The sequence below is a fragment of the Neofelis nebulosa genome, chromosome 7 (genome assembly GCF_028018385.1).
Source record: "Neofelis nebulosa isolate mNeoNeb1 chromosome 7, mNeoNeb1.pri, whole genome shotgun sequence".
Lineage (NCBI taxonomy): Eukaryota > Metazoa > Chordata > Mammalia > Carnivora > Felidae > Neofelis > Neofelis nebulosa.
The window spans coordinates 45,188,036-45,198,848 of record NC_080788.1 but is presented as its reverse complement, the minus strand read 5'-3'; the positions used below and the strand labels follow the sequence as shown (position 1 = coordinate 45,198,848).

Below are 10,813 nucleotides of genomic sequence, written 5' to 3'. Positions count from 1 at the left end.
TTGGATCCCAGGGAACACATGTACATACATACCTCAAAATCTTTGGTGGGCTTACTCAAAAGTATTTCAAGTGTTTTAAAGCGGCCCAGAAAAGAAAGGAATCTCTTTCCCTTTACCTCTGTCTAAAAACAGACTCCTTTTTGTTTTATTTTGGTTTGGTTTGGTTTTCCCAAGAAGTTTATTTGGGCAGACCTGGGGACAGGGAGGCTCTGCATCTATAAGAAGGTGTTGGGCCTCTTAGTGGTGAAGCATAGCTTGTGCTGGCAACGTAGGACTCACGTGGGGCTGCAGGAACTTAATCTTACTGTCATCAAACTGCTTGACTGCTAGCTGGCAGCACATTCTGGCTATAATCTCTTCCATCTTCATGATCTGGATGGAGATGGCCCAGTGGGCAGTGCCAGGTGCCCCATCTTGGCAGCACCAGGTAATAGTGCCTGCAGGGGTCAGGTCTGGGTACTCCCAGTATGTGTTGTGGATGCCACTGAGGGAGTCATAATGCAGCCAGATGCCAAAGGGGATTTCTAGAACACCTGTCCAAGGAAGACAATTTCCCCTCAAGATTTCTTCAGCTTCTTCAGCGGAGACAAAAAGTACCAGAAGCAGGACTTAGCAACAACATGATTAGGTACAAAGATTCACATGTGATAGAGAGAAGGAGTGCAGCATTTGAGTGTGGGCAGGCAGTATCCCACCACCGTGTACTCTCGCAGTGTGCCCAACGCCTTCATGGCGCACTCTCCATGCTCGCCACCACCCAAGCTCAGCTCCCTTTTTAATGAGACCTACCTTTTTACTGCAACACTCACTCCCACTTCCTCTAAGAAGGCTTCCCTGAGACCCTGAGAACAAGTTGAAATGTCTCTCCTCCATGCCCTCAGAGTTCTCTGTTTCAACCACTGCATTGTTAAATATCTTAGTAATTTAGTATCCTTACTGCCAGTTAACAGAACTTTCTCCCTCACCAGAATTTGAGGTCCTAAGAACTCTGTTTTAGTGATCTTAGTAAGTTCCAGTGCCTGACATACACTAATGATCAATAATATTGGCAGAATAAATGAATGGCAAATATTACTAATAAACATGAACTAGGCAAGAGAGTAGAGGGTTTGAGTCAGAGGCCTAGCATGTTATCTCTGATTCTAACCATGTCTCACCATGTAACTTTGAGCAAGTCCCTTCACTCCATAAGCCTACGTGTCTGAATCTTTCAAGGAAATCAGAACAGCAGTATCACCTCCCTCACAAGGCTTTTGACATGTAAAGTGAAGTCCATACCATTTCTTAGTATGTAACAGGTTCTAAAACACTCTTTGGTGACTCTCCTGGGGGTGAATAGAAGATAATGCAGCTGGGGAGGAAGGAGAGAGAGGAAACTTACAAAGGTTTACTTATGTGGTATAAATTCAAGTTCACATGTCTCCATTTTAAAAATGAAAACTGTCAAGACAATATGAATAATCTAAAACATGGTTGGCTAATTATATGTATATATATTTAATGCATATAATAACTAGGGATTAGTGGGGCACCAGTGGGAGGAGGCACCTTAGTAGAAATATGGAGAAAATATCTTTTCAGACATTTGTGGAGGCTAAGCTTTTTCAAGAGGTGGGAAGAAGGCTTAAAGACCTTGGGCATTATAATTTGTTTTCCTCCTGATAAAGTAATGATGCTATAATTAATCCAAATGGAATGAAAATGGTTAAAGTCACCAAGCAGCTCAGCATTCATTAGGGATTCAGGCTAAGGCAATGCACAAGCACTAATATTAACTATGGTCCTTAGCCTTTGGAGTTGGTAAGATGAACCCAGCCAGCTTCCTGCAGACCAAACACTTATACTAATTGAATAGAAACTTTCTGGGAAAAGAAAAAGAGGCAGCCAAATCTAAGAGACCTGTCAACTCCAGGGTCATCAGTGAAGTGATAACCAGAAAAGAGCTGAAATCAAAGGCTGTCTCTGCCTCCCCCTGCACACACTGTTCAGTGGGAGCCCATGGTGGTCACAGTTCCTTTAACAATATTTATAATGAAGGAACAACGTTGGAGATGTCAACCTTGATTATTCATAAAGCTTCCTCCTGCTCAGATCCACCCTGAGGCTAACAGTAAAAGTACCTGATTCCCAATTCTCAAACACAAAAGCATACAGAGCTTGAAAGAGGAGCTGACTAATAAAGTTTGCATATCCCTAAGAAAAAGAGCATACAAGGAAGAAGAAAAGGAATGGCAAGATTAAACAAAAACAGTAAGCTTGGATGGGAAATGATAAAAATTTTAAAAGGCAAGAACTTAAATCTGTTTTCTTTTACTTTTTTTTCTAATGTCCTTGTTCATTTACATTTCAGTATAAGCCATTTGGAGAGAACAGCTGTTTCATCTCTGGACTAGAAAGCTGAGGTGCTTTGAATACTTACTGTGGGAGCATAATGTTGCTAAACTCTGTTCTGCAGAGTGGTCTAGTGGCTTTAAACTGAGAGAGATGGCAGAGGAAAGCCTTCATTGCTGGTTCTATTAGACAAGGAGGTAACCAAAGCAGAGGCTTTGAGGACTCGCTTAGGCAGACTACACAGAGGAAGAGTCCAAGCCAGATCTGGAGTTCACATCCAGGCTCTCCTGTCCCCTCATTCTATGACCTAGTTATTCACTTAAGCATTCTTTCTCATTTATTTATCAGTTTCTTCATTTGTAAAATTGAAATAATAATATTACCTTCCTCCTAGGGTTACTGAGAACTTTTAATTAAATAAGGAAAATAAAGCCCAGAGTTGGGATTATAGCAGGTACTTAATAAATGTCACTTACTTGCTCTTATTACCAATCCTGACAAGGTATGTCAAATAGAAATTAAACTGTTTACCTTTGGATTTGGTGGTTTTAATAGAGATATGGTTTGAGCTTATGGTAATAATTGATGTTGATTACAAAATATCCTAGCTCTCCTCTCCTGGCACATGCTAGACTAGGAGTATACTTCCTGGCCCTCTGTGGTTGGATGGGGTCACGTGACTAGTCTAGCCATAGTTGTGAAAGGAAGTGCCGTATGTCACTTTGAGGCCAGAGTATTTAACTATCAGTGTAAAACCTTCCAGAACTCTTGTCCTATGGCCATGATAGTTGCAAATCTTCCAAATCATATCTATTCCATCTACCTGGGCTCTGAGGTGCACTTGACTTTTAGCTGATTTAAGATATTTTGGCAGTTCTGGAAACTCTAGGTTAGTAGTAGTTCTTCAAATATTGGTTCTGCCCCATTATCTCTTTTTCTTTTAAAGTTTACTTATTTACTTTGAGAGAGAAAAGAGAACGCGCATGCAAGAGTGCGCACACGTGAATGGGGGAAGGGCAGAGAGAGAATTCCAAGCAGGCTCTGCACTGTCAGCACAGAGCCTTACAGAGGGCTCGAACTCGCGAACTGTGAGATTATGACCCGAGCCGAAACCAAGAGTCAGTCACTTAACAGAATGAACCACCCAGGCACCACTGCCCCATTGTATCTCTTGCAAGTGACCACAAAAGACATGTATAGAGGTATTCTTGCAGCAATTATTATATTTAAAAATTAGAAACAATCTCAAGATTCATCAGTAAGAATATCATTTGAATTATATTCTTTCAGTGAAGTATTACATAGTTAAAATACGAAATATTATATAATAGTTAATATACTGAACCCACCATATATAGACAAACCATAGACTAATCACAAAACCTAATAGCAATTAAAAAAAATATATACCTTTTTGTAAATGCTTTCATGTAAATGTATACAGAAATGCTACATATGTTTAGAGACACATAAACATGTAGTTAGAAGTATAAAAAGTATGCATAAGATTGGTCAATAGAAAACCAGAATACAGAGGTTCTTTTTATTTTTTCAATGTTTATTTCTGAGAGAGGGAGACAGAGATAGAGTGTGAGCAGGGGAGGGGCAGAGAGAGAGGGAGACACAGAATCTGAAGCAGGCTCCAGGCTCTGTCAGCACAGAACCCAACACGGGGCTCAAACCCATCAACTATGAGATCATGACCTGAGCCAGTCAGACGCTTTACCCAAATGAGCCACCCAGGTGTTCCTAGAGGTTGCTTCTGAGGGAAAATGAGGAATTGGGCTCAGTGATGAGTATTAACTCTAAATATAACGTCATACTACTTTTTTTAAAAATGCAAAGAAATATGAAACAATACCATAAAAACTGTAATTATGTATGTTTAAAATGTCTTCTAATTTTTTAAGTAAGTGTGATACAATAAGCATATAAGGGTACATGCCAAGGCATGTTTCTGCTAAATAACAAAGTTCATAATCTTCTTTAAAAAGATATTTATTGGGGCACCTGCGTGGCTCAGTGGGTTGAGTGTCCGACTTCAGCTCAGGTCGTGATCACACAGTTCGTGAGTTCGAGCCCCGTGCTGGACTCTGTGCTGACAGCTCAGAGCCTGGAGCCTATTTCGGATTCTGTGTCTCCCTCTCTCTCTGCCCCTCCCCTGCCCATGCTCTGTCTCTCTCTGTCTCTCTCTAAAAAATAAACATAAAAAAAAATGTTTTTAAGATACTTATTATTTAGGTCCAGTCACTACAGAGATCCAAAACTACAGTAGGCTGACAAGTCACAAGTTTGTCTTCTGTGATCACAGTCTAAGATCCAGTGGTCCAGAGCTAGTGGCACTGCTCTGCCCATTCTCAACCCAGGGTTTCCATCTCTAGGTACAAGATAGATACTCTAACACTCTCCATCATATCTACAGAACAGCCAATGGGAGAGGAAGAAAACGTCAAGAACAGAGTGCTTTATTCTTGTCATGGAACATTAAATTGCCATGAACTTTAATGCAGGACTACATCTTGTATGGAAATTTGAGAAATGTAGTCTCTGGCTGGGAAGCCAGGTGTCTAGCTAACCTTTGCAGTTCTATTATTAAAGGAAGAAGAGAAGAATGGATGTAGCTCACCACTAGCCACCTGTGCCACAGGATGGACTACACAGAGCCACAACAGAGGTACGGTAAGAGCATTTGCATAATGGGAAATTTGTCCTTCCGTCTTTAGGGGATCCAACCCCGCAAACAGTCCCTGCTAAACCTTTCTTTCCATAGCTTCCTAATTCTAGTCTTACTCAGTTGTTCTTCATTCTCCAAGCAGAGTTTGTGGAGATTCAAAGATAGAATGACACAGACCCTGCCTACAAAAAACAAAACAAAACACCATTTTGATGTCTATGATCAGCATTAAAATTGCAGCATGCATGGTTTAATTTGAAAGGGAGGATCTTAATCTCATGGGAGGATCCTTGAGTCAGCCAGGGGAGCCTACGAAGACTTCGTTATAAAGTCTCTCCAGGCTTCACAGAGAATGTGGCTCTGGAATTAAGACTTGGAGGTTGAATAGGGAGCTGTTAGGGAGACAAACGAGGTTCTGACCAGGAGGAAATAAGATATGCAAACGTAAGAGAATGAGAAACTTAATACATTCAAGAAAACAAAGATGTTGCACGTGCCTGTAAATTTACAAGGCAATGAGCCAAAGATGAAGCTGGTATGTTAGATGAGATCAGATCATGGTGACTCTTCATTCATAAGGAGGAGCTCAGATTTCATCTTGCATATACAGAGGGAGCCACTAACAAATTTTGAACAAGGAAGGAAAAGGGGTTTATATTCAATTTGTTAGAGGACTCTGAAATCAATGTGGAGGATGGATCAGGATAGAGAGAAATCTACTAATAGTTAATAAAGGCAGAGGAGACAGTTCTAGGGAACAGGAAGAGTCCAAGTCATGACATATTTGAAGTCCCAGTAAATACTGGGACACAGTTGGACACACTGGAAGCTCAGGAAAGAGGTTGTGGCGTCCACGGTGTGCCACTCTTTTAGTTTGCAGTTTCTCAACTGATAAAACACTAAGCCCCAACACTCAATTCATGCTTCTCATTTCATGGTGGCTGGTCTACCACTCTGTGACAGTCAATAATTCTAGTCTTCTGTGATCACAGTCTAAGATCCAGTGGTCCAGAGCTAGTGGCACTGCTCTGCCCATCCAGCTTGTGCTTCCCCTCACCCTAGTTAACTGGCCCCCTCCTTATACAGCAATGACGATGGCACAGGGCTGGGAATTCAAATCTAGTTAAACACCTTACTAATGGAGCAATGTCAGCCTGAAGCGAGACCTCTGGAATGTGTACCCAGCTCTGCATTTGGCCCTGTCATGATTAGCAGTTTTATAAGACAAGATGAAGGCAGGCAAGACATCTTTAACCAATTTCCAAATGACATAAAGACAACAGAGTTATGTTTGTGGATGTCAGCAGGAGAATCCAGGGAGAACTAAGTATGCTAAAACCAACAAAATAAAATGGACAAACATGGAAAAGCCTGTGAAATAAAGTTGTTCAAATAAATAAACTGCGAAAGTAAACTCATGGGGAAATACTGTGAAAGGTGTCTGCTACCCAGAATACTTAATTCTTATAAAACACTCTGGAAAACTTAATTCAGAACACAAAGACCACAGCTTCCTAGTGCTCAGTCAGCAAAACGAACCTGAATCCCCTTTCCAGGGATATGGCTACACTTTAAATCAAATAGTCAATAATCTTCCTAGTTACTGTTCTATTTTACAGGGACTTCCACATTCACTCACCCTGTATTCTCAGGACACATAGTTACATTTCTCTGCAAATGCCTTTCTATGGGGCACCTGGGTGGCTCAGTCAGTTATTCAGCTCAGGTCATGATCTCATGGTTTGAGACTGAGCCCTGTGACAGGCTCTGCACTGACAGCACAGGACCTGCTTGGGATTTTCTCTCTGCCCCTCCCCTGCTCATACCCTCTCTTTCTCTCTTAAAACAAACATTTTTTTTAAAAAAAAAAAAGAAAGAACTGCTATTTCATGTACCTGTTAATTTATGTATTTTTAAACTACTAATCAAGACTCAATGCAGTATCCAGACTATAATTTATCATCCTTATCTGATCACCCTTAGAGCACACTGTACTTCCTCAAAATTTCATCACCATTGTCATTCATTATTTCAGTAATTTTCTTTTTTTTTTTTTTTAAATTTTTTTTTCAACGTTTTTTTATTTATTTTTGGGACAGAGAGAGAACAGAGCATAAACGGGGGAGGGGCAGAGAGAGAGGGAGACACAGAATTGGAAACAGGCTCCAGGCTCCGAGCCATCAGCCCAGAGCCTGACGCAGGGCTCGAACTCACGGACCGCGAGATCGTGACCTGGCTGAAGTCGGACGCTCAACCGACTGCGCCACCCAGGCACCCCTATTTCAGTAATTTTCAATATTTATAACTCCATGTCTGATTCCTTGCTCTATCTCCAGAGCCACATACAGTGCCGGCACTTAGTAGGGGCGGAAAAATTATTTATATAGGGAGTGAAGAAATGAATGAAAAAATAAATGACAAACACCCAGCAAGAATGGTAACGTGTTTTACTAACACAACATAATGTCAAGTATCTTTCTTGTCTAAATTTTTCATGATGGGAAACTGAATTCTTTTGGTCACTAATTGGTCATAATCACTAGTGTCCATATTGTCAGCTGTTTCTAGTGAATTAAGCTATATACCTCTAGGCACCTGCAATAAATGGCTTGCCTATCAAAGTTGCCAAAAAAATATGTAATATTGTCACATTCCCTCCTACAATGCAAATTCTCCTTGTATAAAGTAGATATTCCAGGGGAGAAAAACTTAGTTCCTGATTTCTTTCTCCTTATACTTAAGGCATGAAAAAATGACTATTTGTTATACAAGGCCTGATTTAGCTATGAATAGGATGAAAGGTGAAAATAGGGTCAGGAGGTAATTCAGAGAATGCAGACAGAATATAGGTGAAGCTAATTGCATCAATTCTCTTTGAAGCAGCTCCTATTTTATTACAGATACCACAGGCAGCTGGTGATTTTGTTCTGCTGTTACACTCAACTACAGCAATCAAAAATTCTTTCTGCTGAACTTTCATTGAGGATTCCACATAGTGTAAGTGTGAGCCATTTTATTTTCACAGTGGTCTAATTAAGGTGTTTCCTTTCACATTTGTTCTGTCAACTGTACCATAAAAAGCTACCATTTAAAAATTTTGCAATCAATTCTGCCCTAATAGGAGGAAAATATGATTTAGAAATTAATGTCATGCAGGATTGATGAACAAGTTGTCAGCACCCTATTTCAAAATTCATTTTATAGAAAACAACCTGGGTGCTTGCCCACTGAGAGATTAAAAAGAGAATTTCTCCACCAATTAGCTAAATTTCATAATTCTTAAAAGGCCAAAATTTTAGCTCTCCACCACCACTATTCAGCAGATCCAACAAATGATTTCAGAAGATAACCAATTCTTCCCCTACAGACTGACATGGGCAGAGAGAAAGGAGCTGTTCTACCCTCAGGAGGATTAACTCACTAATTGAGCATCTAAAGCTTCACATAACATCCAACATCAAGCAAGTATCCCAGCTATTGCCACTCTTGGCAACATAAAGGGAGGAATACCTTACTTTCACTGTACAGTTAGTTTAGCATACCTTTCGTGTTTTGTTCTGTTACAAATATGGAAGTTGATTACTCTGTCAATACAGTTTTTTATTTTTTTAAATTCATTTCACATTTGGGTTACTTTAATTCTTGATTTGTGAGAAAACAAAATTTTCAATATCATTGCAGTTGATTTTTGGTTTTAAAAACTCTCCCTCACTTCTTATTTTCCTCTTAAAACATCTTTTTCCAAAAAATTTTTTTAATTTGTCTTATGTTAACAAGTAGAAACCATATTCCTAAGTAGATGGGCAGCAAGGAAAGTAGGTAAATCTTCCTCCATTATGTAAGTGCTAGAAAGCAGAGTTGTCAAGTGTTTCACTGCTAGGGCAGGTCTGAATAGCCATAAACACTCAAGACAGAAAAAAGGATTTCAGGGGCCTCTGGGTGGCTCAGTCAGTTAAGCTCAGGTCATGATCTCATGGTTCCTGAGTTTGAGCCCTGTGTCGGGCTCTGTGCTGACAGCTCAGAGCCTGGAGCCTGCTTCGGATCTTGTGTCTCCCTCTCTGCCCCTCCTCTGCTCCTGCTTTGTCTCTCTCAAAAATAAACATTAAAAATTAAAAATATATATATTTCAGTTTGATTTTTCTATAAGAACCTGTCAGAATAATCCAATATTAGGAAACTATACAAAGTTCTCAGTTATCACTCAAAAATAAAGTCCCAACCACAACCTAGAAAGGCAGACTTTTTTTTCCTTAAAGAAACATATTATGTGGGGGCACCTGGCTGGCTCAGTCAGAAGAGCACCAACTGTTGATCTCAGGGTCATGAGTTCAAGCCCCACATTGAACATGGAGCCTCCTCAAAAATAAACAAATAAAATAAAGTGGAGATAAGCTATACTGGGATGGAAGAGAAAACAAGAATTTAGATTCTTTTTGACATCCATGATGACCTAGACGCCTGAAGGATGCTCTTTGACATTTTTAATCCCAGTTCCCTAGAAGCAAAATACATAAGTATTCATAGGAGAAAACAAAGAAAGGGAATAAAAACAATCATTTCATCCCAACACTATTATCCTAAGCCATAAAATGGCTAGTCAGGAGGCAATCCACATTTTAACCACTTTTGGCAACAGATGGTTCTAAATGTGACTAATTTTCCTCAACATTTAACAGCAACATCAGAAATTAAACATGTTACAGAAACCATTAGGTTCCGTCCCACCCCTGTTACCATCAGTGTTGTCTGTTAGGAAAATCATATCCCATTAACGTATTTACATTAATTGAAGGAAAGAAAAGAATTAGCTATCACTAAACATTCTAAAGTAAAGGCTAGGCTCTTCCTTTTCCAGTTCAAACCCAATACATGCTTGCTGACCCCACTTCCTGTTTGACCAAGAAGGTTGGTGGATCATGTTGGGGTTTTAAAATAAGTTTTTGTAGCTAGAATCCTGATCCATTCCAAGAAGCTAGAATTCCACCTCAGGTGAATAAAATATCCTGCTTATAAATGTCTTGTTCTATTAAATATTAAGAAGGCTTGAAGCAGCAATTCCATCTCCAATCCTGGTTTTGTCTGAACCTACAGCAAACAGTTGAGGAAGAATGCAGATTTACACACGGAAAGAACTCCTCCTAGTGGCTCGCTCAGCCACGTTTCAAAGTACAAGCCTAGGCAAGTATTGACTTTGCTGACCTTTCTCGACTAGACAGCCTGCGTGAAAATCATTTTCCCAAAGCCCTTTCTTCTGCTGTAGGACTTTGGATTCCACAAGAATGTGAAGCATTTATAAAGGCTTTTTCTGAAAACCTTTTTGCCAAAGATATCATTATTATCTCCTGTCCTTCCTTCTTAAGAGATATATTAAAGATGCTCTATGAGTAAGGAAATATATGAATATCATATTATCACCTCAAAACGTCAATCTCAAAATGAGCAAAGGAACTATGGTGTCACCAACCACTCACAACAAGAAGTCCTTCAAGCGGCCCTGGGTGGCTCATTTGGTTAAGCATCCGACTCTTGATTTCAGCTCAGGTCATGATCTCACAGTTCCTGAGTTTGAGCCCCACATCAGGCTCTGTGCTGACAGCACATACCCTGCTTGGGATTCTGTCTGTCTCTCTCTCTCTCTCTGCCCCTCCCTCACTCATGTTTGTTTTCTCTCTCTCTCCCCCCGCCAACTTCTTCCCTTCTTCCCTCCCTCAAAAATAACATTTAAAAAAAGAAGTTCTTCAAGAAAGGACCACAGAAATACAAACAATTCTAAGAGAATATTATGAAAAAACTATATGCCAACAAATT

At 40.0% G+C, this 10,813-nt stretch overlaps 1 pseudogene; it reads right to left on the bottom strand.

Annotated features, from left to right (window-relative positions):
• Nucleotides 1-215: 215 nt before the first annotated feature.
• Nucleotides 216-731, bottom strand: LOC131517909 (large ribosomal subunit protein eL20-like; annotated as a pseudogene).
• Between the last annotated feature and the right edge of the window lie 10,082 nt (nt 732-10,813).